Here is a 26,034-nt window from a genome sequence, read left to right on the forward strand (position 1 = left end):
GTAGGGGAGAATCTTGTAAGGAACAGAAAGGAAAAGAGGAGGCCCAAATAGTACTAGGAAGAAGCAGAGAAAGACTGATGTAGCATTGTCACGATGAAGGAATTCTTCCTCCAAGGCCCACATCTCCTTAGCAATGAGGAAGTCCCAGGAAGTGGCCTTTCTTCTTTCATCCTGTGGTTAAAGTACAAGGAAGGATGCTCAAGGAGCCCTTGAATCTATATCACATATACTGGGGCTCTTGAATGAGTAAATGTTTGCCTGTGCTGAGCTTGTTTATTGTGTGTGTGTGTGTGTGTGTGTGTGTGTGTGTGTGTGTGTACTGGTCCTGGGTCCTAGGCACTGTCCCTAGGACCCAGGACCAGTACACACACACACACACACATTTTTGCTCAAGGCTAGCACACTCTCACTTGAGCCTCAGCTCCAGTTGTGGCTTTTTTTTTTTTTTTTTTTTTGAGGGGGAGAGGAGGTTAATTGAAGATAAGAGTCTCAGGAACTTTCCTGCCTGGGCTGGCTTCAAATTGTGATCCTCAGATCTCAGCCTTCTGAGTAGCTAAGGATTATAGGCATGAACCACCAGTGCCCAGCCTGTATTGAGTTTTAGGGGTCAAATTCAGTTGCTTTTAAGATAAATTTCCACAGGGCAGTGAAAATGTAAGACCAGGAAATAAGTAAGCAGGCTATAGCTTAGAGATTCATAGAATGTAGAAACGTTCTTTTATTTAAGACTTCTAATGCTGATTAGACAGGATGAATCTGACACTCAGCATGGACAAGGTCCTATCTTTGACTACAACCTGAATCATTCCACAGGGCATCCACCATTACAAGAGCTGTCCATCATTCATTCAATCACTCACTTGATGAATTAATACATTTAAGGCGTTCTAATGATTCAGGCTCTGGAGAACATTGCCAGATGCCAGTGGCTCACATCTGTAATCATAGCCACTCAGGAGGCTGAGATATGAAGATCACAGTTCAAAGCCAGTCCAGGCAGGAAAGTTTGTGAAACCCTTATCTCCACTAAATTACCAAAAAAGCCAAAAGTAGAGCTCTGGCTCAAGTGGTAGAGCACTAGCCTTGAGCAAAAGAAGCTCAAGGGCAGTGCCCAGACCCAGAGTTCAAGCCCCAGAACCTCAAAATAAATAAATAAATAAAACAAAACAAAAAAAAAACCAGGGCTGGAAAGTTGGTTCAGTGGTTGAGTACTTGCCTCGCATGTATAAGGCCCTGGGTTCGATTCCTCAGCATCACATAAACAGAAAAAAGCCGGAAGTGCCGCTGAGGCTCAAGTGGTAGAGTGCTAGCCTTGGGCTGAAGAGCTTAAGGACAGCACCCAGGCCCAGAGTTGAGGCCTCATGACTGACAAAACACACATACACACACACCATGCTAAACATCATTATATTCAATAAGGAGTTTAGTCTTCATGGAAGTTTTGTAATCTATTATTGCTGTATTTATTACACAGTTGAGCAAATTCATACCCAGGGAGGAAAAGCCCAAGAGGAAACCAGATGTCCCAGAATTAGGAAATGAGTCAAAAGTTTACCTTCAGAATCTGTGTTCTTCATTATTAAGTAAGGAAATCATGTACTTTATCCTCAAAACAAGAACCCTTCTGTAAGCTGGGCCCTTGTGACTCATGTCTATAATCCTAGCTACTTAGGAGACTTAGTTCTGAGGGTTGAGGTTCAAGGACAGCCTGGGGAAGGAGAAGTCTGTAAGACTCTTACCTCCAATAAATCACCAAAATGGTGGAAGTGCCAGCCTCAAGCAAGAGTGTGAGGACTTGAGTTCAACACACACACACACACACACACACACACACACACACACACACACACACACATACACACATACACACACATACACACACACATACACACACAAAACATCTGTATAAGTGAATGGTGATGTAAAAATAAATCGGAAATGACATGAGATTTAAAATATTTATCAATGAACAAAACAGTTTCACTATAGTGGTGAACCTTAAGACTTTAGCCTATATGACACCCTTTCTAAATAAAGAAATAAAAATAAACATATCTATAACATACACAGGGATATATGCACATGAAAGCCAAATGTAGGGGAAATACTTTCTATTGGTTATCCAAACATGATAAAATAACATAAGCAGAGTAATTTTTCTTGGCACGTGTTTACATACTTTAAATCATTTTCTTAGTCATAAAGCTTCTGAACACTGAGCCTCATAGAGCTCAGCTTGGAACTTCGCCCAATGGCTGGTACACCTGGGAATCAGCAGGAATCACTTCCTCTACCAAAGCCATGAAAAAGCCAATCCTAAATCCTCAGATTTACTAGCCAGCAAGCACTCTGCATGCTGACATGAAAGGCAAGAAAAAAGCCTCCAAAGTCAATTCTGAGTCTTTTGTGGATGCATCATGCATTAAAAACAACAACAACAACAAAAACAAGAAGCCGAAACATGCTGTCAGGATGGGGAAGAACCAGGGAGAGAGGGGAAGACAAATAGAGAGAGGAAGGGTGCGTAAATAGTCATGATATTCAATGTACATATGTGAAAATGGAAGCCGGTAACCTGGAGAGATGGGAGGGGCTGGGAGAGAGGCGGGAGAAGGATGGGCATGGATTAGGATGCATTGTGAACTCATGAACCGACAAGTTGAATTGAAAACCCTTTTGTACTACTTAAAGATTTCTTTAAAAAAATGTAGTTAATGCCCTTATATCTCACACCTTAAGAGAGAATACAGAAATTAGAAGCAAAAAACTGGTAAGTCTATAAGGCCCTGTTCACTGTAAGGTAACTATTAAATAATGATATTTTGTTAAAAAAAATAAATAAATAAAGACCTGGGGTAAATGCTACGCAGCTGGAATGCAGGACACAAAGACTGTCCAGGCTTAGTCAGGGTGCTCGGTCTTCTAAAGACTGACCTCTACTTGCTTGATAACAGCCATAACAGGAAGCAGATGTCCAAAAGAACCTTCTACCAGGAAGCTTCAGATATGTGTGGGAGAGATCACCCAGGCTTGGTTAATGAAGAAAACTTTTTTTTTTAATGATGCTTAGCCTTTCATTCTAAGACACTGCAAACAAAGCAGTTGGGTAAGAGTGGCACATGCCTGTAATCCTAGCTACTCAGTAGTTGAGATTTAAGAATTGCAGTCTGAAGCCAGCCTGGACAGGAAAGCCTGTGAGAGAGACTCATCTCCAATTAACTACCAAAAAGCTGCAAGTGGAACTGTGGCTCAAGTGACCTGTGTCCAGTGTCCAGGCCCTGAATTCAAGCCCCAGTGCCAGCACAAAAATCAAGGGAAGGAAAAAGAAGAAGAGAAGGAAGGAAGGAAGGGGAGGGGAGGAGAGAGGAGAAGAAAGAAAGAGAGACAGAGAGAGAGAAAGAAAGAAAGAGAGAGAGAGAGAGAGAAAGAAAGAAGGGAGGGAGGGAAGGAAGGAGAGAAAGAAAGAAAAAAGAAAGAGAAAGGGAGAGAGAAAGAAAGAAAAAGAGAAAAAGAAAAAGGAAGAGGAAGGAAGGAAGGAAGGAAGGACCAAGCATACAGAAGGGACCAATTATGATCCCATTAAGGAATTACCAGTGATGTTTCACATACACTCTACTCCCACTAGACGTCTTGAAACCAATACCAGATATTAGTAGTAGTATCATCTCACCATTTTCCCAGCATGCATTCCTAAGTGGTAAGGAATCTTTGGAAACTATGCAGGAGACTCCATTTGAACTAGGTCTTAAAACCATGGCTTCTAAAGGATGGAAGGCATTAAGCAGAGAGAGGAAAGGAGGAATGGTTGGCAGGACTTGCGGAGAAAGTCAAGGTGAAGGGCAGAACAATGGCAGAGGAAGACAAGGGAGGGTAATTCCAGAAATGAGTGAGGTTGAGACACCACACAGGGACACACACACACACACACACACACACGAAATACCCATCCGATTTAGACAGAAGATGAAACTGCTTCCAAGTAACTTTACCTATAGTTTATCAAACCAAAGTAGGATAGAATTCTTTAGACTGCTGGCCCAGAGCTCACTTGCAGAAACAAGGGCGCATGCAGCATAAGGGAGCACACTGTGGTGTCATTTTTATGGAGGGATGCGTGTGCTGGCAGCCACAGAGACCGGCCCGGGAGCCCTTCCCTGCCAACATGTACTGGCCACATTGAAAAGCTGACCAGAGTCCTTTCCTGGCAAAGAAGAGATGCGGACTGTACCCTGCGACCTGAGGCGCCGGTCCTGGGTTCCTTTACCCCATCTTGCGGCCTACAATGCTGGCCTGTGGATGCTTCTGTATGCGGCCCGGGCGACGCTCTAAGGCCAGAGGACCTGCAGCATTCAACTCCCAGCATGTGTAATTCATTCCACATGTGAAGTGAAAACCTCATTCATTCACCTTCCTTCCCAAATTGCCCCCTTTCAAATCTCTACACATAAATTCTGAGTAAAACTGACATGGGGTTTTTGATGAAAGCAAGCAATGTGACTGCCAGCCAGGGAGGGAAAGTTATCAAAACATGATACACAAGCTACTGCCTTTTTCTTTTTTTCTTTTTGTTTCTTCTTTCTTGGTTTTTCTCTTGGGGACCCGGGGTGGGGAAACGAGGAGGGAGTGTCAGGGGTGAGGGAATGTGTGATGGATGATTAACCCAGAACCCCGCTGGCCTGGACTCCTATCAATGATGTCTTAAGTTGGCGACTCTCTCTGTCTCTCTGTCTCTGTCTCTCTGTCTCTCCCTCTGTGTCTCTCTCTGTCTCTGTCTCTGTCTCTGTCTCTGTCTCTCTCTCTCTCTCTCTCTCTCTCTCTGTAAGGCTTGGACAAGGATGTAGAGGCCTCAGATGACCCTCATGAGCAAGGGGTACCTCCAAGATACTAAATCATAGCTCCTGAGGGGAGGAAGGGGAATGAGAGAAACTTGGAGATAGTCTCAAAGGGAAGTAGAACCCCCCAGTTTTCTCAGCAGCCCGCTTTCTCAAACCAGCCCTTCCTAGAACAAAAAGAACTCTGTCAGACACCATAAGCAGTCCGGAAAACATGTCACTAGACAGAGCAAGCCTATTCAGTGTTTCCAGAACTGTCTTATTCTCCCCTTTGGGCTCATTGACCTAGCAACTCGGAGTCCGCCGTCAAAAATTGGCAGGAGGAAATCTCTGCAGAAGGAGAAAGGGATGGAGGGTGGAAGTGAAGGGGAGCCACTGGCCTTGTTCTTTCCCCCAGTCCTGGGGCTTGAACTCAGGGCCTGGGCACTGTCCCTGAGTCTCTCTGTGCTCAAGGCTAGCACTCTATCACTTGAGCCATAGCGCCACTTGTGGATTTTTCTGTATGTGGTACTGAAGAATCAAACCCAGGGCTTCACGTATGCTAGGCAAGCACTCCACCACTAAGCCCCATTCCCAATACTTGTTCTTTCCCTTTCTATCTGGAACATGTGTGGCTGGCTGTGCTGGTGAAGGAAGAAAAGGGGTTTCGAAAGCAGAACACACAGAGACAAGTGGGCAAAGCCAGAGTAGATCACACACCTTGGAAAAAAGAAGAGGAAAAAGAAGAAAAATCATGAGAGAGCTTTCTTCCAGTCATTTCGAGATCTGTCAAAGAGGAAAGAGATCAGATCTATTCTGGGTTACTATAAAAGGCAAAGGAAGGGGCTGGGAAGGTGGCTCAGTGGTAGAGCGCTTGCGTTGCATGCATGAGGCCCTGGGTTCAATTCCTCAGCACCACATAAGCAAAAAGAAAAAAGCCGGAAGTAGCGCTGTGGCTCAAGTGGTAGAGCGCTAGCCTTGAGCTGAAGAGCTGAGGGACAGTGCCCAGGCCCAGAGTTCAGGCCCCATGACCAGACCCCCCCCCAAAAAAATAAATATATAAAATAAAAGGCAAAGGAAGAAGGGTCCACCCATCCCATCACCATAAAAATGAGCTTTCTCATAATGGCTAGTCAGAACGGGTGGACATGGATGTTTGAAATCTTCCTTCTCCGAGTAGCTCTTTCCTCGCTCCTCGCCTTCAGAGGTTGTTCTGATCTAAGACCCCGTCCTTCACTCATCCCTGGCCTCGCCTCTCACGCCTCGCCTCTCACCTTTCCTCACAGGGTCTAGAACTCCAAGCAACTCTCTTTCAGGTTGCACTTTTCTGCTCCGTAGTTCTCTTCGCTGTCACGCAAACGCAGTCATTCTGCTCCAGTCCACCTTGGGCTCCCCTTGGCTTATATCACTTCCCACCCTCATCGTCCCCATCACCCGGGGCTCCTTCCTAGCACCAGATCATCTCACCCTCCTGGGTTATGCTCAAACCGCTGTGGAGCCTGAAACACCAACGCTGTACCCACAGGACAACTTGGAATCAGTCAGGCCAGACTCGCTTTCCTTCTCCGATGGTCCTCTCCACCCAATTCTCCTCTTACCCTGTCTTCAGCTTGTCTGTCCTCCCATTAGATCTGTGCTGTCCTTGTATGTTCAGCAATCTGCTTTATTTCTTTAATGACATGCCCTTTTTGTGCTAAACTAGGAGCATCATATGTGAGTGTGTGCATGTGTGAGTGTATACATGTGCTCAAATGCACACCAGCCTTGGGACTTGAACTCAGGGCCCTGGGAACTGTCGCTTAGCTTTCTTTGCTCAAGGCTAGTATGCATGCTAGTGCTCTATTACTTGTCAGGGTTCAACTTCTGGCTTTTTAGTGATTAATTGGAGATAAGAGTCTCATGGACAGACATTCTTGCCTACGCTAGTTTTGAACCTCCACCCTCAGTTCTCAGCCTCCTCAGTAACAAGGATTTCAGGCATGAGCCACCAGCCCCCAGTTTAAGCTGGAGGCAAAAAGCAAGGGGCCATGTTTGTTCCATTGACCTATCCCAGGGTCCCAGGGATTTGTAGCTGTATTTGCTGAAAGGAAGAAGGACGAAAAAGAGAGGAGGTAGGGAAAATGGAAAAGGACAGAAGAAAGAAGGGAGGAAAGTTTTTCTCAGAAACACACCCTGAATTCTGTGAGTACCTTTTGCTATTTCCTTTTGCTCTAAGTCTTCCCCTTCCTTGCATTTTGAAGATATGGACATATTCTACAAAACAAGGGAAGATGGTCTACAGAATGAACTACAGAATGTTAAATAAACATCACACACACACTCAAAAAGGACAGGCACTAATTTTCCTGAGGAAATTCAGTAAAAAAAAAAAAAAAAGAAAGAAACTAGAAACTAAAATAGTTGGCCAAATAATAATTTTTAAGAAAGAAGGAAAGAAAGGAAGGAAGAAAGAAAGAATGAGCAAGCCAGCTGAAAGTATTTTCAGGGACTACTTTCCTGCCTGAAGGGTTGACAAGTGAAGATAGCAGTAAGTCCGCTTCCCCTGGCTTGGAGGCAGGGATACGTGCTCAGCTTCGCATGTGAGCAAAGGAGGTCAGAACCAAATGCATGATTTTTATAAGGCTGCCAAACTCCAAGAGGTTGGCTTTACAGTGCTCCAAAAGGTCAATGACTGTGAATCTAAGGATGCCCCTGGTGACCTTTTCAAGAAGAGTTTTGACAGAGAAATGAAGAAAGAAACCAGGTTCCAGGGACAAGGAGATCAATGCATACTGAGACACAAAAGAGCAGGACTGTGGCAAGACATGATGAACTTTGACCCCTACAGTCTCTCTCTCTCTCTCTCTCTCTCTCTCTCTCTCTCTCTCTCTCTCTCTCTCACACACACACACACACACACACACACACACACACACACACACACAGAGAGAGAGAGAGAGAGAAATGGGAGTCACAAGCAATGGCCACAGATGTAAGAGGAAAAAAAATATATATTTTCTCCTTTTCCTGAGACTCAGACCCTACATTCTATTTTATTATTTTATTTGTTTGACAGTTCCTAAAGTTAGAACTCAGGGTCTTGCCTTTGCTAAGTAGGTGGAAATTGGGAAAATGGTAGTTCAAGGCCAACCAAGGCAAAAAAAAATTTGAGAGACTACCATCTCAAAAACACCAGTAAAGCCAGGTGCCAGTGGCTCACACCTATAATCCTAGCTACTCAGAAGGCTGAGATCTGAGGATCACTGTTCAAAGCCAGCCTGGGCACAAAAGTCCGTGAGACTCTTATCTCCAATAAACCACTCAGAAAACTAGAAGTACGCTGTGGCTCAAGTAGTAGAGTGTTAGCCTTGAGCTGAAGGGCTGAAGGACAGCACCCAGGCGCAGAGTTCAAGCGCCAAGACTGACACCAACAACAACAAAAACAGTAAAATCTAGATGTAGTAGCCTGTCACCTTAACCATGTGGGAAACATAAAAAAGGAGGATCATGGTCCAAGCCAACCTGGGCATAAACATGAGACCCTGTTACAAAAATAACTGAAGTTAAAAAAAAAAAAAAGAATAGGAATGTGATTCAAGTTGTAATTTCCTAGCAAGTACAAGGACCTGCATCCAAACCTGCCCCCCCACCTCCAAAAAAAAAATCAGCATGATAGGATTACCCTGGGTATTGGTTTAAAATACATTGGATCTTTCCACTTTGTGGTTCCTGAGGAATAAGGTGGTAAAGTAAATAGGTATTTGAAGACAAAAGGAGGGAACTGGTTGCATAGCTGAAGTGGTAGAGAACTTGCTGTCTAACCTGAGTTTCAACGACAGTACTGCAAACACACATACACACACACACACACAGATAGATAGATTAGAGAGAGAGAGAGGTCATTCAAGTATTCACATGACTACCCACTATGGCCAACACCAGTGACTCAAACCTGCAAAGAATTAGGGAGGCTGGCAATGGGAGGATGGAGGTTAAGGCAGAAAAGTCGACAAGATCATAATTCCACCCAGGGAACCGGACACAACGGCACCTGTCTGTGACCCCAAACTATAATGAAGAAGCCTAAAAATAGGCAGATCGAGGTTTGGATGCATACCTGGGCAGGAAGCGAGACTCTGACCTAAAAATAACATAGTGCCAAACAGAACTGGAGGCATGACTCAACAGTACAGTGCCAGCCTAGAGAACTCAGGTAAAAATAAATACATAACCTGCTACGAACAAAGCGCTGAAGATTTCTGGATGAACATCTCTCAGTGCTGGGGAGAAATAGGCCAAAAGGCTTTGAGTGAGACAGGAAAATGTTGTGACCATGTTGGCACAGCAATTTCTCCACAAAGGCCCCTTGCTGGCCCTCAAAAGAAATGAGAGGCGCTACTAGGAAGTCATAACTTCATCTTCTAAATCCCCAAGTGATTTTCTTTTTCAACAGAAAAAGCATCCCTAAAAAGAGCTAATGAATTTTTTTTTTCTTTGGTTTTGGATGGTCCTGAAGTTTGAACTCAGGGCTTCAAGCTTGCTAGGCAAGAGTTCTATTACTTGAGCCAAGCCCACAGCCCAAGAGAAATGAGAACTCTCACAAAGGAAGTGTCACAGGAAACAGCACCCAGAATGCGCAGAAAAAGAGATGGTGTTATCATTCCTGCTGCAGGGATGCAGTAGGAGGGAATGACATCTGTAATTACACAGATCAGGAGAGGCTAGTGGGTGGTCTCCGAAGGATGAGGCCAGGAGGAGATTCCAAGCAGTGAGCTTTGACTTTGATAACAGCAAACAAAGCAGCAGGTGGAAAATTAAACAGCAAAAAATTGGTGCTATTTGACAACAAGGTGGAGGATGGACATAAAAGGCTGATGCAGTTCATACATAAGGGCAGATCATATAAGAATATCCAGAATAATCAGTACTCAAAGCATTTTAGAACAATGACAGAAGGCCAAGGGAAGCATCTAAACAGAAAAAAAAAAATGAAATTTAATGGCAAGGAAACCACTAGGTAAAAATCATTTAGCACAAAGATGACTCAAGTTTCCTATACGCCACTTGGAAAACTACTGGTCCCTATCAAACACTTCTTTGTCTGTAGTAACCGTCACCCTCCAATTCTTTTTTTTTTTTTTTAGTCGGTCGTGAGGCTTGAACTCTGGGCTTGGGAACTGTCCCTGCACTCTTCAGCTCAAGGCAAGCGCTCTACCGCTTGAGCCACTTCCAGTTTTCTAGTGGTTTATTGGAGATAAGAGTCCCACAGACTTTACTGCCTGGGCTGGCTTTGAGCCGTGATCCTCAGATCTCAGCCTCCTGAGTAGCTAGGATTACAGGCGTGAGCCACCAGTGCCGGGCTCACCCTCCAATTCTTAGAACTACCTCAGGAAAGTTACAGACAGGCAATAAGAACTATCATGAGTTTCCAAACCTGATTATTCCAGAGTAAGAGTAATTTAAGCCAATTTCTAAAAATCAAAAGATTTTCAAAAGTTCTAAAGATAGAAAGTTGCCAAACTTTAAGACTCAATCCAAACCAGGCCATCCCAACCAAACACCTTCCTTATGACAGGACAAGAAACATCTCAGACTCAAGTTTTATTTTTCTCGAGAAAAATAAATCAGTCTCTCAAATTCTCCCATGTGCCAGTGTTATTTTTTTCATTAAGGAACTATATAAGCCTCTGATGTATTGATCACAACATATCTATGTGAGTCGTGTGTGTGTGTGTGTGTGTGTGTGTGTGTGTGTGTGTGTGTGTGTGTGTGTGTGTGTGTGTGTGTGTTCTGGTTCTGTGGCTTGAACTCAGGGCCTTGTGTTTGTGTTCTCACTTGACTTTTTCATTCAAGGATGGAGCTCTACCACATAAGCCACACGTCCATTTCTGGCTTTCTGGTGGTTAGTTGAAGATAAGAGTCTCACAGACTTTTCTGCTCAGTCTGTCTTTGCACTTTGATCCTCAGATCTCAGCCTCCTGGGTAGCAAGGATTACAGGTGTGAGCCACCAGCACCCAGCTGTGGGTTTTTATTTTACTTTTTAAAACTTTTCTAAATTGTCTTTAAGTAGATGTACAAATGGGTTTCCATTTCTGAATCACATGTTTATCTACTTGGAAACAATGTTGACTTGCATAATTAATGGGAAACATTTTAGCACTTCATCAATATAGTTCAGATTTCCTGATGGGCAAAGTGAAATGATGAAAAATTGCTTTGTACTCAACACCCTGAGAAATCACAAAACCTGATGAAGAATTAACTCACAAGATACAGTCTGGGGGATACATTTTTTGTTGTTTATATTCCACAAAGATTGAAAGTTGGGATCATGAAAAATGAAAAGATTGTGCAAGAAGATGAAGATCTAAAAAAAGAATTAATAAGAAAACAGGACAATATTTCCCGTCTCAGACTTGTGTGAAGATGAAGCCTGGTGGTTCCTGTCAGAGGCTGATCTGCACAGGATACAGTGTTCACAGAGGCATGCCTGGCCTCCACTTGCTACTACATGCTGCTAGCAACTCCATTAGGACGAAGAAATTGTTCTTAGACATTGTCTTGTGGGTTCCATGGGACTCCCAGTGGATAACCATCGTGTCAGAAGTACTGGGTGAGCAAAAGAAGATATTTTTGAAATCATAATTATCAATCTTATTGAATTTCCATATTGAAGTCCTAAGACTTTTGACATACCTTTCATCTCTCATTTTCTGATTCATTCATTCAACTTCACCAACAACTAATAATAATAAAAAAAGAAAAAGACTAACAAAAAGAAAAAGCTGGCTAGGTGCAGGTGGCTCACCCTTGTTCCTAGCATCTCAGAAGGCTGAGTTCTGAGGATAGAGGTTCAAAGCCAGACCAGGCAGGAAAGTCCCAAGAGATTCTTATCTCCAATGAACCACCAGAAAACCAGAAGTGGTGCTGTGGCTCAAAGTAGTAGAGCACTAGCCTTGAGCTGAAGAGCCCAGGGACAGCACTCAGGCCCTGAGTTCAAGACCCATGACTGACCAAAAAAAAAAAAAAGGTTTAAACAAGATATGAAGGGCTAGAAACTACTGGTGTTTACAGTGGTACAACTTCATCGATTCTTTCATCTGAAGCAAGATTTCTAATATGGTGGGACTCATCCAATATCTATATGTTCTCAATATTTCCTCTTCTTCCTTGTAGTTGGGTTGACCCGTGTGCTTAACTCTGGCCACCGAAATATGAGTAGAAATGAAATATGATACTTCCAAGCTGAGGCAGCCAAAACCTCAAGCTCTAGATTTTCCAATCTCCTGTCCTTGGCCATGGTGACAGAGCAGACCATGTGCTCCAGATGATACAGCGGAGGGCATGCGGGTGGAGCCTCATTTAGAGTCACCATGTAAAGCGAGGTTCCCAGAGCTGATTTGCAGAGGGCATATAACTCAACTGAGAACTAACAGCTTTTCTTGTAATAAGCCATAGAGATTCTGAGGTTTATTTTTTCCCTATGGTCTAACCTGACCAACACGGTCAGAATAGTATCCCAATAAAAATAATGCTCAAACAAATTCACAAATTCTCAATTTTTCTCCATCACATTATCCACTAAAAAATTAAAATTGGCATGTCAATGGACAAGACACGGAATTAAGAGACTGTTTTCCCACAGTGGAGGGAAACTGAAGTCAAAAACAACAAAATAATGGTTTATTACAAGTCCAATCAGAATGCCAGGCACACAGAAGAGGAGTCTGGATGACAGAATGTCCGAGCATAATACAGGAATATTAAAAAGAACAGAACAATAGTAAGTTGCCACTATTTAATGAGAGCTGATGGTGCACTCGGTACCACATTGCTAGTTTGAGTATCTCATTTAATAATTATTGTAATTTTTTTTTTTTTTTTGGTCCAGTCATGGGGCCTGAACTCTGGGCCTGGGCGCTGTCCCTCAGCTCTTCAACTCAAGGCTAGCGCTCTACCACCTGAGCCACAGCGCCACTTCCGGCTTTTTTCTTTTTGCTTATGTGGTGCTGAGGAATCGAACCCAGGACCTCAGGCATGCAAGGCAAGCGCTCTACCACTGAGCCACCTTCCCAGCCCCTAATTATTGTAATTTTAAAAATTACATGTTAAGGCAAACACCACTAGCGTCCCGTGTTTGTTAACAAAAATCACAGTTTCATTCAAAAACTATCTCGGCCATGTGTGCAGGAATGGTAAGGCCCTCTAGGCTCAAGAAAAGAAACGTACTTAGTATTCTGGTGTTAATAATAATAATTGTTTCTATATCTTTGCAGGGCTGAGGGGAACAAAGAGACGACACAAGAAGGACTATATATGATCCACCAAGCCTAAAATATTCATGATCTAATCCTCACAGGAAGTTTGCCCATCCCCAGGCCAAGCACGTTAGCCAATCAGGTTTCAGAGTGAACAGGCCTTGTTCCTGTTCTAGGTTTGAAACCTGAGAGAAGTCTGCCAGGTGCCCCTGGAAAGATTTTCCTCCCAGATTAAAATAATAATAATGAGACCCAGAAGAGAAATGTCCTTTTTCTCTTCCTGCTTTTTGTTCTGTCATAGGATATTATACTATTTAAGAGCAACGGTAGCCAGCCTAAGACCAGAAAGAAAAGTCACATGAGTCATGAATTTCAGAGACATCATACAAAGTGTGGAATTCACCCAACCCTGGAATGACACAGCTCTAGGTATCTTTACAGAAAAAAAAAACACTAACCTGAGACCACAGCAACCCCTCTGGTAGTAGAAAGAATCCCATCTTCTTTCCATCAACCCACACTAAAAGAAGCAACTCTACTCACATCTCTACTAGAGTGGGTCCTGAGAAAGAGCAGGAGACAGTTTGCTCACAGCTGAAAACCCTCTTCCAAGAAAATCATGACTTAACTCTCACTCAAGAAAGAAAGCACTAAGTCTTTGCAACAAGGCCTGTTCAATGCTGAAGTGACCCAGTGTTATCTGGTTAAAACCTTCCATTTGGAAGAGAAAAAAGGAAGACCTGGGTGAACAAAATGCCATGGAAAAAGGACCCCATGTATTCCATCTACATAATCAAACCCAATTCCAAGTATCTTTACAAAACATTGTTCCATTTACTTATTGAATTGTCCTCTGGCTCCTTACAGTCAACAACAAGTCTCTTTCAGCTTGGTCAGAGAGGTTGAGAAATATTCCAAAATACGCACACGTGCACCCACGTCAGTTGTAAAAGGCTATTATTCCCTCTGGACACAGAACATCTGTCTTGATCATTTTTCTCTGCTAAGGTTGCCTTCTGTGAGTAATGACTTAATCACTGGAACCTGGAAGCTTTCAACAGCTTCAAAGGTTTGTCACTTAACTAACTCACTGATGGAGGGAAAAAAAAGAAAAGCTTTTGGCTAGAAATACAGAAATCAACCAAGTCACAATAGCATCCTGATGTATTTTTATTGCCTCTACCACCCCCCCCACACACACAGAGTTTATGTCATGAGGAAAAAAGGAGGTCTTAAAATTGGAATATTCCTATTTTTGTGTTTGTAACTTGTGTGCCATAATAGTTACCCACAGAGGTAAATCTCCCTCTTTATTTCAGTATCTAACAACTACAAAGTCATCATCTTCTTCTTTAAATCCCAGGAAGTGACTCTCACTGAAACTAAGCTACACACTCAAGTCCTCCAGGGAGTTTTAACGCAGAATGATGCCTAGCTCTCTGATTCACTATTGCACACACAGCCTGGGCATTTCTAGGTCCAAAAGGCTCCTCAGGTGATCCAAATATACAGTCAAGGTCGAAAGCTGACCCAAGGTCAATGGCAAGAACAAGAAACATGACAAGAGCTAAGCCCAACAGAACAAGAAGTAACTGCATTTACAAAGGGCTGAGAGAGCTAGAAAGTGTTCCTCCTACTAGTTAACACTTGCAAACTCTGAGAAAGTCAATTATTATTAATCAATAAGAAATACATATATTTGCATTGCAAACTATTTTTAAAAGGACAGAGATGGTGAGGAGAACGAGACTAAACCATGAAGATGAATATGTTTGACCTCTCAAATCATGATAACGCTTACAGTCGAAGCTCCATCCCCATCCCCACACCTTCCTTAGTGCAACAAGTCTCTCCCCACTTCCCAGGGATAATCTCAGTAGACAGCCAGAACGGGCCTTGAACTCCCTGTTATCCTGTCTCAGCCTCCAGAATGCTAGAATTATAGGCCTGCATCTACCATTCTCAGAGTAGCACATCATTTTTTGCATGTGCCTTCTGTTCCTCAAGACTTTAATCCGGGGGGTCAGCCAACTACCATCCAACGGCAAAAACTGGCATGTCACCTCTTTAGATCAAGCTTTATCAGAATGTAATACTCAAATTCATTTGCATGTCAAATTCATCCGCCTGCTTTTCATATGACAGTCATAGAATTACAACCAAGACCCGCTATGGCCTATAGAACCTGAACTAGTTACTATTTGTCCCTTTGTAGAAAAAAAAAAGTTTTTCAGATCACTCTTCTAATCTGTAATCTAGTTTCTAGTCCAACAATGGCTGCATTGCTCTTTTATTCCCTCTCACTGGTGCTCACTCCAGAAGCCAGCAACTCTGCCTGGATCACATGCCTTTGCTCCACTTTGTCAGGCTCAGCAAAGCAAGTCACAGTGTCTCCGGGAGTCATCTGGTCCAACAACCTGCCTGGTGACATCTCCGGGCCTCTGTCACTGCGCAATAACCAGCTTTCAGCCAAATGAGAAACAGTACCCCACGTCTCACCAATGACTCTAAGTGCTTGAGCCCATGATAAAAAAAAAATATTATTTTATATGGTGCCTCTCCATAATCGAAATTCTAACCTCCCACATCCACATCAACTTTAGACAGTACACAATCAAACCAAACCCTCGCCATTTGCTTTTGCTAAACCCTAAACAATGGGCTTTATTTTTGTCTTTATTTTTTGAGGGATGTGCTCAGAATTGAACTCAGCTAAGGATGCCCTCTACCACTCAGCCACACCTCCAGCACCAAAATGCATCTTAAAATTATCCTCAGAATTGTCTGTCTTTGCAAAACTTTTACCTCCACAGCAAAAGAACAGGAGATTCTCCCCTTGGCGTTTGGTTTGCTTTCACCTACTTCCCTCTCTGTTTTCAAATGGAAATGAGATTCCACTTTACAAGACATCACCAAAATAGCCCCATCTCAACCTCAGTTGAGAAACACAACACTCACTGGCTTAGGAAAATTAGGCCTCCCTTAGACCACGCCCAGCCCCCTTATGGCCCCACCCTCACTTCCTGCCTGTTTTATGGGCTTCACCAACGCCCAGGGCCTGCATCCGGTCTACCCAGCACTGTGAGAGACACTCCTAACAGAGTCTCTTCACCGTTCTCCTCCCACGGGTCTCACACATCCTCTCAACTAGAGGCTGGGCTGCACCACCCAGAGTCACCTTCAACCTGACCAGTCTCTGTTTCTGTCTCTCTTTCTGTCTGTCTCTGTCTCTGCCTCTCTCTGTCTCTCTCTTACCCTCTCCCTCTCCCTCTCTTCCTCTCTCTCTCTTCTCTCTCTTCTCCAAGAGCTACCTTTAGTAGGCCCCGGATCTCTGCAGAGAATGCCCTCAATGGACCATTGGAAAACTTACTAGAGGGACCCAGAAAAGACTAACAGCCACACCACCATTCAACAACACATGCTGCCCAGACCTGCTTCCTTAGCAGACTCCCAAAACACTCCCCATTAAAACTGGTCCTTGCCAATCTTCTTCTTTGGATCCTTTTTTTTTTCTGAAGGACAAAGTCCAAAGCATTGACGTATTCTTCTAAGTTATAAATCTGACTGTGTTGTTCCCCAGCCAACCATCAGTCTCCACAACTTACACAGGAAAGCTCTGGAGAGTTAAGTTTTGGATCCAGGCTCCAGTGGTCACGCCTGTAATCCTGGTGGCTGAGATCTGAGATTCACAGCTCCAGGCTGTGAATCTATCGTGTGACTCTATCTCCAATTAACTACCAAAAAGCCATAAGTGGGGGTGTGGTTCAAGTGGTGGAGCACCAATCTTGGTTGAGTTCCAGTCCCAGTACCCACACAAAAAATAAGAAAAAAGGAAGGAAGGAAGGAAGGAAGGAGTGAACTGGGGAGATATTAGGCAATGGTATGCCAATGGGAGGAGGAGGAGATAATTGCTAATTGCCCTGGTGTAAAATATTCCCGCTACCAAAGATTTCAAGCTGCTAATGGTTCAACACCAGCTTGCAAAATTACTAGCTATTTAATAACCACCTTCAAGACCCAACCACAAGCCAGCTCCACAGGTCTCTTGGAGCCTGTCCCCATTTTGCATTGCACACTCCTACCTAAATAAATGCTTGCAATGGTCAGACCGCCAGAGAGCTTTCATGTTCTGTGCCCTCATTCTTGCTTTTTTCTCTGTCTCGGCTAAGCTTCCTTTCCCTGTCTGACTCATGAATACCTACTCAATGCTCTGAATTTCGACCTGCAAATAAAAACAAGCCAGGCAACCAATCAATATCCAATTATAAGGAGGCAGAGGCATAAGTTCCAGGCTAGCCCAGGCAAAGACTATTTTTTTTGAGAATCTATCTCAAAAATCAAAATTAATTTTTTTAAGTCATGTGCCAGTAGCTCATGTCTGTAATTCTAGCTACTTAGGAGGCTGAAATATAAAAGACTGGAGTTCAAAACTAGCCTAGGCCGAAGAAAAGTCCATAAGACTCTTTATCTGCAATGAACCAGAAGAATCCAGAAGTGGAGTTATGGATTAAGTGGTAGAGTGCAAGCCTAGAGCAAAAATGATTAGGGATAGTGTCCAGGACCTTAATTCAAGCCCCAGCCTGGCACCAAAAAATCAAAATAAAAACAAAAAGGTTAGGAGGATAGTCCAAGTAGTAAAGCATTCACCTAGTAAGTACAAGGCCCTGAGTTCAATTCCTCACATGAAGGAAGGAAGGAAGGAAGGAAGGAAGGAAGGAAGGAAGGAAGGAAGGAAGGAAGGAAGGAAGGGAAGGAAGGGAGGGAGGGAGGGAGGGAGCGAGGGAGGGAGCGAGGGAGGGAGGGAGGGAAAACCAAGAAAAAATTCTGCACAAATATCTTAAGATTCACTTCCTTCCATCCATCTTCCCTGAAAAGTTAAATAGAATATTCCTTTGCACAACCAGGTGCCATGTTTCTATTACATTTTATTACTTATATATGTTTATACAACTCTATTGTCTAAACCATAAGCACTAGCAAGTGCCAGCAGGCCAGGGTCTTATTTCTGTTTTTAGTGCGCAGAAGAGTATGCTTACAAAATATACCTTTGAATAAACTAAAAACACTTGCTTTACTTCCCAGCATAACTTTATCATGAATATAAAACTTAGAAACATGAAAGAAAAGACTTTTTTTTTTTTTTGTCGGTCATGGGGCTTGAACTCTGGGCCTGGGCACTGTCCCTCAGCTCTTCAGCTCAAGGCTAGCACTCTACCACTTGAGCCACAGCGCCACTTCTGGTTTTCTGGTGGTTTACTGGAGATGAGTGTCTCACGGGTTTTCCTGCCTGGGCTGGCTTTGAACTATGACCCTCAGATCTCAGCCTCCTGTGTAGCTAGGATTATAGGCATAAAACAACAATGCCTGGCAGAAAGGGCATTCTATTAGAAACCCAAATTTAAATAACCAGTGTGAGTTTTTTGTTTGTTTGTTTGTTTGTTTGTTTGTTTGTTTTGTGAGTCTTGGAGCTTGAACTCTGGGCTTGAGCACTGTTCTGGAGCCTCTTTGTGTTCAAGGCAAACACTCTACCACTTGAGCTACAGCACCACTTCTGGCTTTTTTCTGAATAGTTTATTGGAGAAAAGAGTCTCATGGACTTTCCTGCCTGGGCTGGCTTTGAACTGCAATCCTCAGATCTCAGCGTCCTGAATAGCTAGAATTACAGGTGTAAGCCATCAGTGCCCGGCAAGTGTTAGCTACATTTTATCGATTAAAAACAGAAGTGCCGGGGCTGGGAAGGTGGCTCAGTGGTAGAGTGCTTGCCTTGCATGCATGAGGCCCTGGGTTCGATTCCTCAGCACCACATAAGCAAAAAAAGAAAAAAGCCGGTGCTAGCCTTGAGCTGAAGAGCTGAGGGACAGCGCCCAGGCCCAGAGTTCAGGCCCCATGACTGGACCAAAAAAAAAAAAAAAGAAGTGCCAAGAAAAAGCGACATAAAATAGAAAGTGGAATGAAAGGACTTGAACCCAGGAAGCCTGAGTTCAATCTCACCTAGGAGGGTGGTTGGCTCCTGCTCTTAATATTATTGACAGAAGCCAGGCACACCTGTAATCCTAACTACTCAGGGGGCTGAGATCCAAGGATCATGGTTTGAAGCCAGCCCAGGGAGGAAAATCCGCAAGACTTGTATCTCCAGTGAACCACCCAAAAGCCAGAAGGGGAAGTAGGACTCAAATGTTAGAGTATTAGCCTTGAGTGGGGGACGGGGGTGACCCTCAGGAACAGCACCCAGTCCCTGACCCGCAAGAACAAATAAAAACGATACTGACGGAAAATGCAAAGTAGTCTCTGTCATAACTTGCCAGTATCATCAAAGGATAATTGGTGTCCCTTTCCAAGATAGTATCTTAGGAGAGGTAGCCTTTGACTTAAGTTTGGCATGACACACCTGGGCTCATGACCTCTGGTAGCCACGCCCAGCCAGGCTGTCAACACCAATCATGTCTCATTAGTGCAGGAGAAAAGCCAGAAAGTCCAAAGAAAGCAGAAAGAGAGGGAGAGAGGGTACCTCCTTCCAAGGGGGACTCTAAACAACAAGGCCAAGAGCCAGCAAGAAGTAAAGCCCCCCTCAGGCTCCAGGACATGGGGCTCTGCAAACAGTCCAAGCTCCCTGACCAAGAGGAAGGAGCCTTCTCGTTACCTAGAGACTGCTACAGAAATTACCTGCAGTCTGTGCACGGTAGAGATGTAGCTGGGGAAAAGTGGCAGAAGGAAAACAGAACAGCCATGGTTGGGAGCGAGGCCAGGATGGGCAGTGGGAGCCATTGGTAACAGCTGTGGGGAGAGCACAGCCTCTCCCTCCACCCCTCCAGCCCCAGGCTGAGAAGAGAACAGCACACCCCTTACCAACCTCTAACAGACAATCTTTAGAGTACTCACCAGCGAAATGACTTATAAACGTTCCTTTCAGAAAGTTTCATGAAGTATATATGTGTGTGTGTATAATATATATATATTATATATATATATACACATATATATAAAGCCCCAGCACTTAGAGGACTAACTTTGAGTTTGAAAACTCAGGAGACTAACCTCTGAGGATTGTAGTTCAAAGCCAGCCAAAGGCAGAAAGTCTGTGAGACTCTAATCTCCAATTCACCACTAACCAGTCAGAAGTGAGAGGTGTGGCTCAAGTGGTCAGATGCCAGCCTTGAGTGAAAAAGCCAAGTGACAGTGAGAGCCTGGAGTTCAAACCCCCGTCCTGGTGTGAAAGCAAACAAGCAAACAACAGATGACTTTTCTGCCCTTAAAGGTTGGATGATTGACCCTTCACCTGATTTAAAGGTAGAGTAAACAGTCCTGGAGATGTAATTTAGAAAGAGCAAAACAAATCATAGGTACACTGTAATATTTAGGTGAGTTTCTCATGGCTCAGTTCCCTTCAACCTACCATGAGATCACCTGACCTCCTCCTCCTACCTTCTAGAATTGCCTCTCCATGTTGGGTTGAAACAGGTCAGCCTGTCATGTGACCCCAATACTCCTAGAGCTTTGCATTTCTCTAATCTCTGTACACAGTCTTTTCTTTTTTTTGGGGGGGGGGGTCCGGTCGTGGGGCCTGAACTCTGGGCCTGGGCTCTGTCCCTCAGCTCTTCAGCTCAAGGCTAGCGCTCTACCACATGAGCCACAGCGCCACTTCCGGCTTTTTTCTTTTTGCTTATGTGGTGCTGAGGAATCGAACCCAGGGCCTCAGGCATGCAAGGCAAGCCACTGAGCCACCTTCCCAGCCCCCCAGTACACAGTCTTTTCTAGAAATGATCCCCTCAGCCCCTGCTGGCTCCCATCATACCACTTCCCTCTGCCCACCTTCCAAATCCCTCTTACAGTCCTAAATGAACCCCACTGCTCTGCTCCACCTTTTTCCATCTCCTCTCTCTTCCGACACCCCAGCTCTTCACTCAACTGCCTTCCGGTGATCACCACCAATTCCCAAGCCCAGGGCCTCCTGAAGACAGCATGCAGCAAACAAAGATCACAATAAGATAGGAAGTTATTATCAAACACCCACATCTGTTACAAGTATCAAATGAATGATACTCCACAGATTACATAATTTAAGATCTCAAAAAATGAAAGTCATTGTTAAATCTAGATGCGGTGTTTCAGGGTTTCTTTTTCGTTATGTTTTGGGTTTGTGTTTTGTTTATTTTTTTGTTTTTGTTTTTGCTTTCAGTACTCTTTACCCCCAAAACAGCAACTAAGAAAAGAACGGATGGGAGTTCTCAGGGGGGCATCTAGGAAGGGCCCTCTAACATGACGTCAGAAAGCCATGGATGGGTAGGCAGAAACAAATGTCTCTAGGGTGCTGACTCTGCTGTTTACTTGCTCTATGGCCTCCAGGAAAATGACTGGACCTCTCTGAGGTTTGGTGTTCTCACCTGTGTAAAAGGGAAAAACACAGCCTGCACAATTATCAGGTTCCTGGTGAGGGAGGGAGGAGTTAACACTCAGGATGGATTAGACACAGAGCAAATATTTGCAAACACAGGTGGAGAAACAGAGGTAAAGAAACTGACTTAGCCCAGCTTCGTACTGTGTCTACTGATTTAGCTCCATGTAATAGGAGTCTTCATCCAGCAATTCAATCTTGTCCCAGTGTTCACTTAGGCTTCCTGGTATCTCTCAAAAACAACAACAACAACTTGTTGATGAATGTAAATAAATAAATCCAGGCTTTTTGTAAGGGGGGGGGGGGCTGTATTCCCTAAGGAAATTCTAGACTCCATTGCTTAATGAGCAAACTGTCAATTATTGGCTTGATCATTATATGTATGTGATATTCTTAGGTAAAAAAATGATAGATTCACCCACTCCCTTTCATTCCAGTTTCTATTAATGATCAGAAGAGACTAAAGCAATAAGCACAAACCTAATGGTACAAGAGGTAAGGAGCAGCTGGTAAAACAAATGCTACCTACCCAAAATACCTTTGTTATAGGATCTAAAAAAATATATATCAGTTTTCTTTTTTCTTGTTTAGACTCTAACTCCTTAGGTGTTTAAGCACTTATGTGATTTCTTATGCAAGATGACATACTTACTTTAATGACATGAACAGACTTTGAACTAAACCTACTATCTATAGACTTGAAAATCAAGTGGACAATGTGAATATCTCAAACCAAAGCAGTGAGACCATGAGAGTATTTCCTTTTTTCTAGCCATATAACCATGCTGGTGAAATAAAGCCAGTGATTATGCCCTGTCAGCATAATCATCATACATAATAAAAATCAGAGGCTCCTTTTCATACTCCTTATGATTCAGACTTCAGGCATAATTCATTTATCGTATAAACAAAAGGGAGTTCTTACATAGAAATGCTCCTGGTGCTCTGAGTGTGCTTATAATGAAATAGAAAGACTGATGACTCCTAACACCTGGACGTTATATAATTCCCTCATAAGCTACTTCATTTCAACATACAGCAGTTTCCCTATCTACAGAAGAAGAAGAAAAAAATATTTGTTCTATTTCATCAAGTTCTTAACATGGACCAAACAAAACAAAACTACACACACACACATACACACACACACACACACACATAATTTCATCTATGATTTCTGAAACCCATTCACAAATCAGGACACATTAAAAATTTTTAATGTCTACATTTTAAATTTCACTCTTGTGTAGTATACCAGAATTAGCTCCCTCACAGACCTAGCTAAGGCTGAGCCAGCCCTTTTACTTTTGAGGTCAGTAAGTAATCTAAGACTCAGGCTTTCTCTCCACTGCTCAATTTCCGAGGCCACTTCCCTTCCTCTGTCTCAGGAAGGGTTTCCCATGAAACTCCAGTAAGACAAAGATGGCAGTAAGCAGTTGGGAGATGGCAGTGAACAAGGTTTATGTGTACTTGATCTCTAAGTCTCCTGTGTTTGAGAAATCCTCTCATTCTTAAGGCAGGAGCTGCCATCCATTACTGATGCTACCATTGCTGGATACTTTCTCTCTCAGAATCCTTTGCAAGGGCAACCGTTTCAAAATGGTGACCATCCCTAGGAGAACAGAGAGGTACAGCACAGGACCCATCCCGCGCTTGACAATGACCAGTAGCATCTCAGATCTGGTTTGAGGATTCTAAAGAGGCAGCAGATCTGATGATGACCATACCCCCACATCCAGTAGAAGTGATCCAAGCTGACCTGGGTAACCTCCAGGAAGAATATCTGCACCAAACCCCAGCTTTTGGCATTTTTTTGCAGGCTCTATTTCAACTCCATCACCTCTGAGTCAAGCTTTCTGGTCCTCTGGATTGTGCTATTTCCAGTTCTTTCGATGGATTCTTTTCTTGCCTGAATCAGAAAGTTCCGATTCCTGTAACTTCTTGTGCGCGCGTGCGCACACACACACACACACACACACACACACACACACACATCCTCTCACTGACTCAGAAATTATCCGCAAAGCCAAAGCAATCAAACAGAACTAGCAGAACATCCTGCTCTATCCAGAAAGCTCCAAATGAGGTGTCATAAAACCTCATGGCCATGTTCAGCCTCTCCATTCACAATATGGCTAACCACAGAGATGGAGGGGAGAAAGGGGGAAAAAAAACCAGAAAAGTAACCAAATTATAGTCCAATGGTAAGGAAGACAAACCTAGCAGATTAGATTCTCTAAAAATAGCTTAGGACCAGCTCTACTAAGACCTTTAATATAAAAGTAGAATGTGATCATAGAAGACTACCAATGTTTTAGCTAAAAATAAACCTGAGTTTTGTTCATTCACTCTGTCACTGCTTCTCCAATGTCATGAGTCACACACCCCCATACACACACACACACACACACACACACACACCCCTCAGTTGTACCAAGGAACTCACAACTCAGAGCTTGTCACTTTCTCTAACATGCATACCCCTTGCTTGGGAACTTGTGTCCTGCAAATCCCAGCTCAAATGGCATGTCCCTTGACCCCTGTCCCAATCATTAACCATTTTCTCCTCGCTGTTTGGCTTTCTGGGACGACCACCATGCTTTCCTTGGTTTCGAGAGTATCCATGGCCCTCCCTTTCTTTCCTTTCCACGGTTATGAGTTCCAGGGACAAGCAAAGTCTTCCTAGAAATGGGATCAGGGCAAAGCAAGTGAGGCATCTAGGGCCTAAACGTTAACGAGACACTCACTCTCAAGGGAAAGTGTGTGAACCAGGTCCTTCCCCATCTTTCTCCAGCACTCCAAGTTTTGTTGACTCTAGAATAGTGCAGGATGCATGAGGGGATACAAAATTCAGAGCGCATGTGTGTGTTATAGAGAGGGCAGTGTCTGACAGTCACAAGGACTTTATGAAAGCCCTTCACCCTGGCAGGTAATTGGGCCATACAGAGTTTCCAGGGGGCCCACATTGCCGCCATCTATAGCAAATTACTGATATTATAACATTATTCCAAGACCAAAGGAAGTTCAGAAAAAAAAATTCAAGACATCAGGAAAGAGCCTCTGAACATTCTGGCTGAAGGCCGACAAATGCATAGAGTACAAAGGAAAGGAGGAGAAAATTGTCATTCTACAATGAGAAAAGGTATGACAGAATTTATTGAAGAGAAATAAAGTTAGGAGGCTAACTAGAGGGAAAAGTAGCATGTGAAGAAGGGGGAAAAATAAGATGCCTATAAATTGAATTGGATAGTTTGGGTAGAAAAAAAGACAATGAGACCAGGTGTCACTGACTCATGCCTGCAATCCTAACTACTCAGGAGGCTGAGATCTGAGGATCTCAGTTCAAAGCTAGCCCAAAAAAGAAACTCCATGACTTTTATCTCCAATTAACCACTAAAAGAAGAAAGTGGTATAACACAAGCCTTGATTGACAACAACAACAACAAAAAGCTAAAGAACTGTACTCAGGCCCTGAGAGGAAGGAAGGAAAGAAGGAAGGAAGGAAGGAAGGAAGGAAGGAAGGAAGGAAGGAAGGAAGGAAGGAAGGAAGGAAGGAAGGGAGGAAGGAAGGAAAGACAATGAAACTCCCTAGAAAACTAAACAGAGGAATTCCAGAGTTTAAGATTGAGCAATAGGGACAGAAAAAGGTTTTTTCTATTAATAGAACCCCAAAGCTACAATTATTGAGTTGTTACAAAGTCTCATGAAAGCACATACATTACACATAAATGATCTCATTCCATCCTTGAATCTAACCTCTGTGGTTGCTATGATCACCATTTAATTGATGGGTAAACTGAGATGTAGTGAAATTAAGTTGAGTCCTCAAGGTCCTGCAACTTACAAGTGGCAGAACCAGATCTAACTTGCCCTCCTTGGATGTCTAAATATAGCCTTAGGTAAGGCATGCTGAGAATCAAATGGAGAGGAGACACCAAGGTACCAGGGTGATCTAAGGCCCACTGGCTTATAGGGATAATGTTATGGACAGAGGTTGGGAAATCTGTAAGAGAATAGAATTGGGAACAAACAGAAGCAGAACAGCAAATGCATTTCTTGTTTTAAGTCCAAAGAGAGGGTAGAGGAATAGCTAGCACTGCTTTTCCAGGACAGAGACCCACTGGGATTTAAACTTCAAAGAAAGGAAAGATATTGGGGGAGAAGAGACGGCAGCAGCAAAATGATGAGGGATTGACTCAGAGGTCTGGAATCCGTGAGCTACTTGTGGAAGAAGAGACAGGCTACGTCGGGAGAAGAACTTTCAGATGGATCCACATTTGGTGTGTGGAAGATAGAGGCACCAAGAAAGGTAATAAAAGGAGTAATCCTATAGATAGAAAAAACTATTGCATTCTTTTTATTAATATATAATAAATAATAACCAAATGGATTTCCAGTAAGTGAGGAGAGTCAATAAAATTCAAAGGCTATATCAAGAAAAGAAAAAAAAAAGAATTCACTTCCTCACCCCATTGTGATAGTGTTAGACAAAGCTGAATGAGGTCAGGATTTCTACCACCATTTGCAGGTAACACAGCCATCCCTTTTGTGGCATCTGTGGAAGCCATATGGGGCAGCAGTAAGCAGGTCCCT

General features: G+C 43.4%; 1 protein-coding gene across 2 annotated transcripts in view; it reads right to left on the reverse strand.

Moving 5' to 3' along the window:
- Positions 1–26,034, reverse strand: part of Map2k6 (mitogen-activated protein kinase kinase 6) — a 113,874-nt gene that overhangs the window by 61,731 nt on the left and 26,109 nt on the right. The window lies entirely within an intron of this gene.

This window comes from Dipodomys spectabilis, unplaced genomic scaffold, assembly GCF_019054845.1.
Source record: "Dipodomys spectabilis isolate Male_0828 unplaced genomic scaffold, ASM1905484v1 ptg000329l, whole genome shotgun sequence".
NCBI lineage: Eukaryota > Metazoa > Chordata > Mammalia > Rodentia > Heteromyidae > Dipodomys > Dipodomys spectabilis.